Source organism: Cebus imitator, unplaced genomic scaffold (assembly GCF_001604975.1).
Source record: "Cebus imitator isolate Cc_AM_T3 unplaced genomic scaffold, Cebus_imitator-1.0 Scaffold96, whole genome shotgun sequence".
NCBI classification, from domain to species: Eukaryota; Metazoa; Chordata; class Mammalia; order Primates; family Cebidae; genus Cebus; species Cebus imitator.
Window position 1 is genome coordinate 1486079 of NW_016107411.1, and position 9962 is coordinate 1496040.

The window sequence follows — 9962 nt, forward strand, 5'->3', positions numbered from 1 at the left end:
TTTTGACAATATAATAAGCATATTACGACCTTTCTTCTATAGATGAATATTTTCTTTTCTTTTTCTTTTTTTTTATTTTTTGGAGGCAGTCTCATTACTCTGCCACCCGGGCTGGAGTGCAGTACCATGATCTAGACTCAGTGAAACAACTGTTTTCTGGGCTCAAGTGATCCTCCCACCTAGCCTCCTGAGTAGCTGCAACTACAGGCTCCAGCCACTACACCCAGCTATATTTTTGTATTTTTTGTAGAGATGTATTTTCATCATGTTGCCCAGGCTGGTCTCAAACTCCTGGGCTCAAGCAATCTGCCCACCTTGGCCTCCCAAAGTGCTGGGATAGCAGACATGAGCCGCTGAACCTGCTGTCTCTTCCTCTTTTTGTAATAATACCAGTCCTATCAGACCGAAGACAAACAGTTATGACCTCATTTAACCTTAATTACACCCTGAAAGGCCCTATCTCCAGATGGAGCCATGTAGGCGTTTGGGGCTCCAGCATACCAATTGGGGCCGTGGTGGGAGAGTGGGGACAATTCAGTCTAAAATCAATACATTTTGAGAACTATCATTTACTACAATAGGTGTGGTGCAAATGCCAGGTATGGTGGAAAATGTTTTATATACATTGTCTCATTTAATCCTCACAGCAATATAAAGGGATGGGTGAAGAAGAAACCCAAACTTAGTGTAGAGAGTGATCGGAAGAGTGGTCAGCCTGAGCTATTTGACTCCAAAATCCACACTCTAAACCAGCATAAATAACTGCTTAGTTTGTCAGGTGGAAATAGTAATTTTCAATATCTTTTGTGTTTGTGACATCTTTTCTCCAATAACAGAACTTTTAAAGGTGACTTAAAAAGCTTTTAAGATTCAAAACTGCACTAATGAAATCACCAACCATTTAGATATAATCAGATTGAGCATTACACTGTGTCACAGATTCCAATAAAAGGATCCACAATGAACGCACTATTCACCTGGAGGCCCTGTGGCCTGACATTGCTGTTTAAGCAGAACTATTGTTGACCTGCTCAAGAGGCCATGTTCACACATATTCCAAAAGGCACTGGATCTTCCTTGATGTTGCTTTGTTGTTCTGCTGTACCTTGTTTCTCTTACGTGGAGTAAATTGTGCCTTACACAATCCATGGCTACACAACAGGCACAACATGATGTTCTAAAGCTGTCCCTACAGGGTTAACAAGAATTCTGGACAGAAATATAGTTATAATGGAGCATTAATCAGGCTGTACTTTCACCCACTTGCTTGTAACTGAAAGTCACTAGATACCGCTTGCATCCTCATTGTTCCTATGGATAGGATTTTTGACCCTAGACTCATAAGGCTTTTGTTTAAGAATTGCTTAAGATGTTGGCTGGGTGTAGGCCAAGGCAGGTGGATTGCCTGAGCTCAGGAGTTTGAGACCAGCCTGGGCAACATGATGAAACCCCACCTCTACTAAAAATACAAAAATTAGCTAGTGTTGTAGTGGGTGCCTGTAGTCCCAGCTACTCAGGAGGCTGAGGCAGGAGAATCCCTTGACCCAGAAGGTGGAGTTTGCAATGAGCCGAGATTGTGCCACTGCATTCCAGCCTGGGCAACAGAGAGAGACTCCATCAACAAAAAAAAAAAAAAAAAAAAAAAAGAATTGCTTAAGATGTTTTTCAGGTCCTGAATTTCAGGGAAACATCTCCCAACAGTCAGTTTGAAGACCCCCACAGGGGAATGGGATCAGCATGAGAAGACACTTTCTTCATCTCCCTGTCCCACGACTTCACCCTGCTCTCATTGACCAATCAACAATCTCCACACTTCGACTGACTCCAAAACCCTTTAAAACCCTAGCCTCAAACTCCTGTGGAGATGGATTTGCAGTTCCTTCCTCTCTCCTTGTTCTACAACTAAACCTCTTTTTCTGAGTGTGCTGCCACTAATCAGATGAGAACCACTCAGCTAAGGTAGAATTGGAAGTGACCTGATTGAGTCTTACTCCTTGGCTTGCAAGTAAACAACTCAGTGAAATGCCCATCAGCTCTCATTTTAAAAGGGCCCCCATCAAGGCAATGGCCCTACCAAGCAAGCACAAAAAGCACAAATTCAATATGTGAAGAGGGATAACATATTTATTTATGATTTATGTCCTTCCTCCATGTGTAGGCTTATACCATGGGTATGTGTGGCTATGCTCACGGTATTCATACACCATGCTGACATGTATATTAATGTGTTCTTTATATCTGACTTAGTTGAGAAACCATCTTGTTAACTCATGGAGAGGGTAAGAGTTGCCTTCATTTTTTGGCATCCTCCTTCCATTCCCTCATCCCAACCAATTTATAATTCAATGAGCCCTATGAGTTTAATAGTGTTTCTGAAGATTGAATAATGTTTTTTAAGGCAGTATAGCATAGTGGAAAGAAGGTTTAAAGACAATGTAGTCCTTCAAATTATGACTTCAAAATTATTGAGAACTGGGTGGTTTTGTGCAAGTGGGATTATTACAGAAATTTGAGGCAGTCAATGACAATGGAGTACTTCTCCAAAATCATTGATTCCTGAGCAAGTGGATGAGTGCAGAGTGATGGGTTATACCAGACAAGCTCTTGTGCATTGAGAGTGCTCTGTTACCATCTCTTGCCAAGTAGGTGAGTTCAAGCAAATCACTGAAAACCAGGATTTTTCTTTTCTACATTCAGAAACAAGGACCATGCTGTTTTCCTGCCTCCCCAGGAATCTTTATGAGTGGAATGGACTACTAGTAAAACATATTGAGTTCCTCTGAAGGTACTTAGCACAATACTGGACCATAATGCCCCCAATAAACGGATAGCCATTTTATTATTGTAATCACGGAAGGAGGATATTCCTAGGTGAGAATATTAGAGTGTGGCTCAGGGATAATGAAAAATAGTTACTGAATGAAAAGTTCTGAGGAAAAGGAGCAAGCACTTGGGGATGTTTTTGTATAAAGAAATGAGAGCTCTCCAAGAATCCTTGGTTTGTCAGCAACATTCTTGAATCCTAGATATGTACCTGATTTAGGATGGTAGAAATGTTTAAAAAGTAAATATCATAATGACTTTCGAACAGTTACCAAGCAATAGAAAACACTCCTTAATGGAGATTAGGTGGTCAATGCCAAGAGCCTAGTGACTATTTATTCAGTACATGTTTACTAAACACCTACCATGTATCAGAGCATACATGACTGAGACACAATGGTGACAAGGCACACCTGGTTACTGACCTTATTGACCTTACTGACACAGAGCCTAGTGCATCATACAGAGGAATAAATAGATGTCCTCAGTTTAGGATGATGCCTGCTACGCTAGGGCATAGAAGCAAATGCTGCAGAAACACCTAGAAGATAGAACTAACCTACTGAAGCGGCAGGTTGATGGGATTATAAAAGACTTCCTGAGGAAGTAATTTCTAGGCTGTACCTGATAAGTGAATAGTAGTTATCTAGGTAAACAAAGATGGAAGCATGTTCTAGGATGTTGGAACAGCATGCTTGAAGGTTCAGAGATAGGGGAACCAACTAAGGGGCATTTGAGGAATGAAAAGGCATTCAGTGGTTGAAATATGTCAATACAGAAACCTGCTCATGAATGTTTATAGTACCTTTATTCACAATCACAAAAAACTGAAGGGACCCGAGGTGTCCTTCAACAGGAGATGAGTAAGCACACCGTGGTATGTCCACACACTGGTTACTATTCCATAATAAAAATAAATGAGCTACCAAGGCATGAACAGACATAGAGGAACCACAAATGCGTATTACCAAGCAAGATGAGTGATATGAAAGGCTGCATACTCTATTATTTCAGTCGTAGGACATTATGGAAAAGTCAAAACCATAGAGTAAGTAGATCAGTAGTTACCAGACGTGGGGAGGGAGGACGGAGGAAGAGATGCATAGATGGGGAATAGGGGATTTTTAGGGCAGTGAATCTATTCTGTACAGTACTGTGATTGTGGATACATGCCATGATACATTTGCCAAAACCCATAAAATGTACAACACAAACAGTGAAATTTGATATAAACTATGGGCTTTAATTAATAGCAATGTATCAATATTGGCCCATCAGTTGTAACAAATGTACCACACTAATGCAAGGTGTTAATAATAGAGGAAGCTGGAGTAAAGGGTAGGAGATATATGGAACTCTGTACTCTTTGCTCAATTTTTCTATAAACTTAAACTACTCTACAAATTAAAGTCTACAGATAAAAAAAAGAAAGACATTCAGTGTAGTTAAATCATTGAGTAGCAGTAGGATGTTTGCTGGGGTGGAGGGGGTGGTGCCTTGCTGGTCCAGGGTTTGGGGAACAGTGTCTGGAGAAGAGGCTGGAGATGTAAGCACTAGTTGGATCACGGAGGGTCTGTGAGTCATCAGACCCCATCAGAAAAGCGATAGAAAAGCCTTAGGGAGAACAGCGCCGAAATCAGATACGCCTTTTTAAAGGGCAACTCTGATTGCAGGGCACAGATTTCATTAAAAGGAAGAAGGGTGAGAGGCAGGGAGGGTGGCTGCTGTTGCAGTCATCAATGAGAGATGAAAGTGGCCAGCACTAGAATCGTGGCAACAAGGACACAGAGAAGGAGTGCAGTAAAGAGATGGTTCAGTCTGGAAGCAATTTACCTGTTAGATGGTTGGATGCAGGCAGAGAGAAAAGAGGTTTTGAGCAGATCATAAAAATGTTTCTTAAAAGCAATCATAATGACCACTTGCAAACTATGAGATGCATGCTTGCCAGAAGCTTCTGGAGAGACAGCGAATGCAGGCGAGTTCCTCACCAGGTCATTTGTTCTTATAATTCACGGCCCACTCTGTCAGTCCAGAGGTGCTGGAGCCATTGTAAGAGGACCTTTCTCTAAGCTATGGTCATCAGCTGATAATTATTTTTCTAGTTTTTTCATGAAATTTGAAGTGTTTTGATAGATGTCAACCAAATGTTGAACAGGTCTTCTGGCGTGAAAAGATGGACAAAGCACTTAGAGCTTCCTCAGGGTATTTATTTGGTCAAATGCTCCTAGCTTTGAAAAAACTGTGGCAGTTGCTGAAAATATTAGTAGTTAAATATGAGATACAGAAATGAGGGATCAGTGGTTATTTATATTTTAATAAGAGCATATACTGATGCCTAATTATAAAAATAATATCTATGAAAAGTAAAAAAAGTGGAAAAAGTGGGAAAACATCATGAAGAAATAACGAATTATTGGTAATATTACTACCCAGAAATAAATGTCTTGCTACTTAGCTTTTCTGTTTTTTTTTTTTTTTTTATGCATATGTACCTTTTTTAAAGAAAATTTAGGTCATAATGCACATCTTGCTTTCTTTTTCTTACCTAAACAATTGCTTTGTTAGAGTAGATTGTGTTTTGGGATAGGTGTCTATTACAAAGAGACATAGAAATACAGTGGTTCCAATAAAAAATAAGCTTTCTTCTCGCTCATGCAGGGAGAAAGAAATGAACAGGCATCCCAGAGGTCCTGGGCAGCTCTGCTCCTGCAGTAGCCCCGCGACCCCGGTCTATACTATAGTGCTCTACACTGCCCAGCGCGTTGCTCTAGTCCTTGTGGTTGGAGCAGACCCAGATGTACCACATGGTTTCATGCCAAAGAGAGAAGGAGACTTAGAGGAAATGGGAGGCAAGCAGCCTCCTCTTTTAAGAAAATGTCCTGATAGTTGCTCCCTTCTTTTCTGCCCACTTGTTATAAATACACCTAGTTATAAAGGAGCCGGGGAAAAGTTGGTTACCCATCGCACAGCCATATATCTTGCAAAAACCCTGCACGAAAGAGCTTATTTCTAAATATACGGGGAAAATAGTTACTGAGGACCTTTGTCAGCCTCTGCCTCAAGTCACCCAGTCACTCAGTGTGCCTTCCTAATCACATAGAGTACACTTAGTCCTCCTCCAAGGGAGGTGCAGTAGTAACCAGCCAGTTAAACTCCCACTCAAACTCCAAGATTTCTGGATGACATAAAGTCCTCTCCAGCAGGACTGAAGCGGGTGAGATCTGGGGTCTTATAGCATGTTTCCTGGCACCTTCCTCATACTTAATGGTTCAATAGTGGAGTCAAACAGGAGAGCAGCAATTTTTAAAAACTCCTATTTGGAAAAAAGGTGAATGGGAAACAAACATTATTGTCTTAAAGAATAATGCAATCTTATTAAGAAGAAATTGTGACAAGTCTGAAATTGTGACAAGTCTCAGCCAATGCAGAAAATTCCTTGGTCGGTAGACAACAGTTCTCCCCTCTAGTAGAAACTCCTTTATCCCCTGGCCTCTTGGAGACTCTGCTTTTCCATTCACTTCTGCCGCCACAACTAAAGTGAGTGTGGGAAAACACTCCTTCCTTGGGCATGCACAACTTTCCTTTCCTGGGGCTTGCCTTAGGGATCAGAAAATTACAGCTTTTGCAGGCCAGGTTTGTGGTTTCTTTGATCCCATAATTCTTTCAAAATTCTTAGTAGTTTTCTGGACTGTTTGCTTCCAGTCCTTTCCATGAACACGAAAGCATAGCCAAAGGTCCTGTCTGCATAAATCTTAAGTTTCTGGATACTCATTTATTTGCCTATCTCTGTCCTTGAACTATTTTCTCTCTAACTCTGTACCAACTTTGAGGCCATCTGAAATAACAGGCTTGAGTGAGACAACAATATGTTTAAATCTGTAATTGCTATTGGATTGGCTCCCATGGTTCCATGAAGGGGCCCTGGAGGAAGGCTCATAGACACAGTATTATCTCTTTCTGTTTATGGTGCCGAAGCAGTCTAATTTTCCAGCTCCATGAAGCTTAAATTACTGGACAGTCAATTCACATTGTAGTCCCAAGGACAGGAGACATCCTTATCAGAGCTGTATTTCCTTCCACCTTTACTTGCAAACTAACACATTCTTGCCAAACTTCATCTCTCTATTCATCTCTCCCTACTAAAAGCAGCAAGGAGCAGCCAACAGAAACCAACATTCCGATTTTGTTTCACTGTTTCCTTCAGAGCTCCAGGCTTGGTAAATAGGCAACCTGCCTTCAAAGTTATCATAGGACCAAATGTTTTGCTATGGTTTGAGAGAGGTCATCAGCTTTCCAGCCTGCAATATTGCCTTCTTGCTGCCTATAGCACATTTGTTACACAAGAATGATATAGTTTGCATTTTTGTCACCCCTGCAGGGTACTATTTCTGGTACCAATTTATGTGTAGCCACGATTCAGGCTAACCTACTGTTATACAAGGCCCCCAAATACAGTATTGAAAGATAGATTGATTTTCCTCTCACAAAATAAGGAGTTGGGGATGTGAAAGCATCTCTGTTGATGAGGTCATGCAGGCACTCAGGTCTCTGTGGTCTTGTTGCTTCTTCACCTACTAGGGTACCAGCCTAGATGCATCTGCATTCTGGCCCAGGGTAAGTGGAGAGGAAGAATAAAGGGCAAGCAATTGCTTTCTTTGATTGACATGACTCAAGTTACTTATGTCATTTCTGTTTACATCTCAGTTTCAAGGCAGGCAGGGACACCTATGCCTTACTAAAACTTGGTGGGAGTGGGAGTCTATTATTGAATGCAGGATGCCTCAATAGAAAGTAGGAACAACTCTTCCCCACTGAGGAATGTATTTCCCAATATCCTTAAATGATTTTGCAAACAAAAATTTTATTGGCTGTAGGATGCTTCACCGTATTCCTCTGTCATTAAACATTGTTGCCTAATTATGGCAGCAGTATATAATGCTTTAGTGAACATCTTTATTTAGCAGTTTTTACATACATGTCTGGATCATTTACTTAAGAGAGATAGAGACTTAGAAATGGAAATGTTGTGTATAAACACTTTAAAGGAAGCTGAAATGCCTTGTAGAAAGACTGTAGCAATTTGTAATTCCAGCTGCAGTATGTAACTCTGCTCCCTCCTCACCTAATTTCCAATACTTAATATTTTTATATTGAAAAACTCCTTAAAACCACATTTAATATATTCCCTACTTTGTAAGTGCTTTTTACTGCAGGAAATAAAATCATCAACAACAAATTTATTTATTGGCCACCTATAAATGATACTTCTCTAAAGACCCAAAGTAATAGAATGATTTTTTAAAGGGTCTTCTTGCTTTAAGAAAATATTTGAGTGGTGGAGGGGGAGAAAAGGGTCAGCTTGGAGCATCCTAAACAAATTTTATGCTGTGTATATTTTTGTGTGAAACTTGTTTTCTAATTAAAAAATAAAAACAATCTCATTGTGAGAAATTTGGGGGGAAACCAGAAAAATATAAAGAAAATTAGAATTACATGAATTAGACCAAACTACAAAATCACCTTTTAATATTTTATTATATCTCTACCTATCCTTCTTCCTAAGTATATATACTTACATATTTTATAAACTTTGTTTTTTGATGTGTATCTATTGTGTCGTATCCTTTCCTTTTTACTTAAAAGCATACTTACACATTTTCCCATGATATTAGAAATCCTTCAAAAATCTAATTTCTAATAACTGCATTATATGGCTATAATTGGACTAACATTTATTAAACGTGCATTAAAATAGGAGCAATTGAATTTAATTATTCCAAACACAATATAAGATCAATAATATTAGAGCCCATAGTGGCAGATTTTATTATTGTACCTAATTCTTTACCCTTTTTTATAGCGCAGGGACCGATTCTGCTGTCCACTCTCCAGGGGGCATTTGACAATATTTGGAGATATTTTTGGTAGTTACAACTGTGGGATACTACTGACATCCAGTGTGTAGAGGGGAGCTGGGATGCTGCCAAACACCCTACAAAGCACAGGACAGTCCTACAATGAAGAACCCAAAAGGTCGATAGTGCCAAGGTGCTGGAGAATCATGCCTTTTACTGTGCAATTTTGTTTTTCATTCCTTGACTTGGGGGCCGGTGTGACTTGCTTTCACCAATAGAATGAGGTGGAAATGACAATGTGACATTGTCTTATGTGTTTTCACTTTTCACTCTTGTGGCTCTCCTATCACCATGTAAAGAACATGCTCTGTCTATCCCACTAGGCTAAGAGAAGAGGACAAGCCGTGGGGAGCAGTGAGAAGCAAAGCTGCCCAGCCAAGTCCAGCATACATGCCCCTGTGTGAGCTACGACAATGAACGATTGTTGTTTAAGGCCTATGAGTTGTGGGGTAGATTTTATTTAGCAATAGGTAATTAATAATATATGGATGAGAACACTAACTTATCCCCCAGGTCACAAAATTAGTAAGTGGAAGAGCAACCTGGCTGACTTCAGCGCTCACTCTTAACCATTAGACTGTCTTTCTAATACCATCACTTATATAACCATTCCTATGTGCCACACTTAAGTTGTTTTCTGTGCTTGGCAATTGCAAATAACACTTTAGTATACACCTTTTTACATAGAGGTTTATACCCAATACTAATTTCTGTAGGATAGGATTTCTCTATGAAAGGACTTGGGCTTTTTAAGGAACTTGATTCCTTTCGACTGAATGATTTTTAAAGGTGATATGTATCATCCAATTCATTCTATTAATTAAGAAAAATCCCATTACTTAATTAAGAGTTTAATATTTCCTACAGCCAGCATTATAATTTCAGATAAAATATGTAACACATCAGAAATGGATTCTTAGGCAATGTTCATGCAATTTAAAATGCATGAGGAACATTTATAGTCAGCCATGGAGTTTTATAGTTTTATGCAAGATGCAATTCATTTATGCTTTATATTAGATATCATAAGTTGGTTCTTATATCTGGAGAAATGAAACCCACTTCTATAGCTATTCATTTTCCAGGAGGCCCTTTTAGGAATAAATCCAGTAAAAAAAAAAAAAAAAAAAAAAAAAAAAATGGACCTTTCTAAACAAGACACTGCCTGAAGGGGAAGTTAGCAGCAATTGTGTAGCAGCAGAGGGGTTAAAGCTGGCTGAAGGG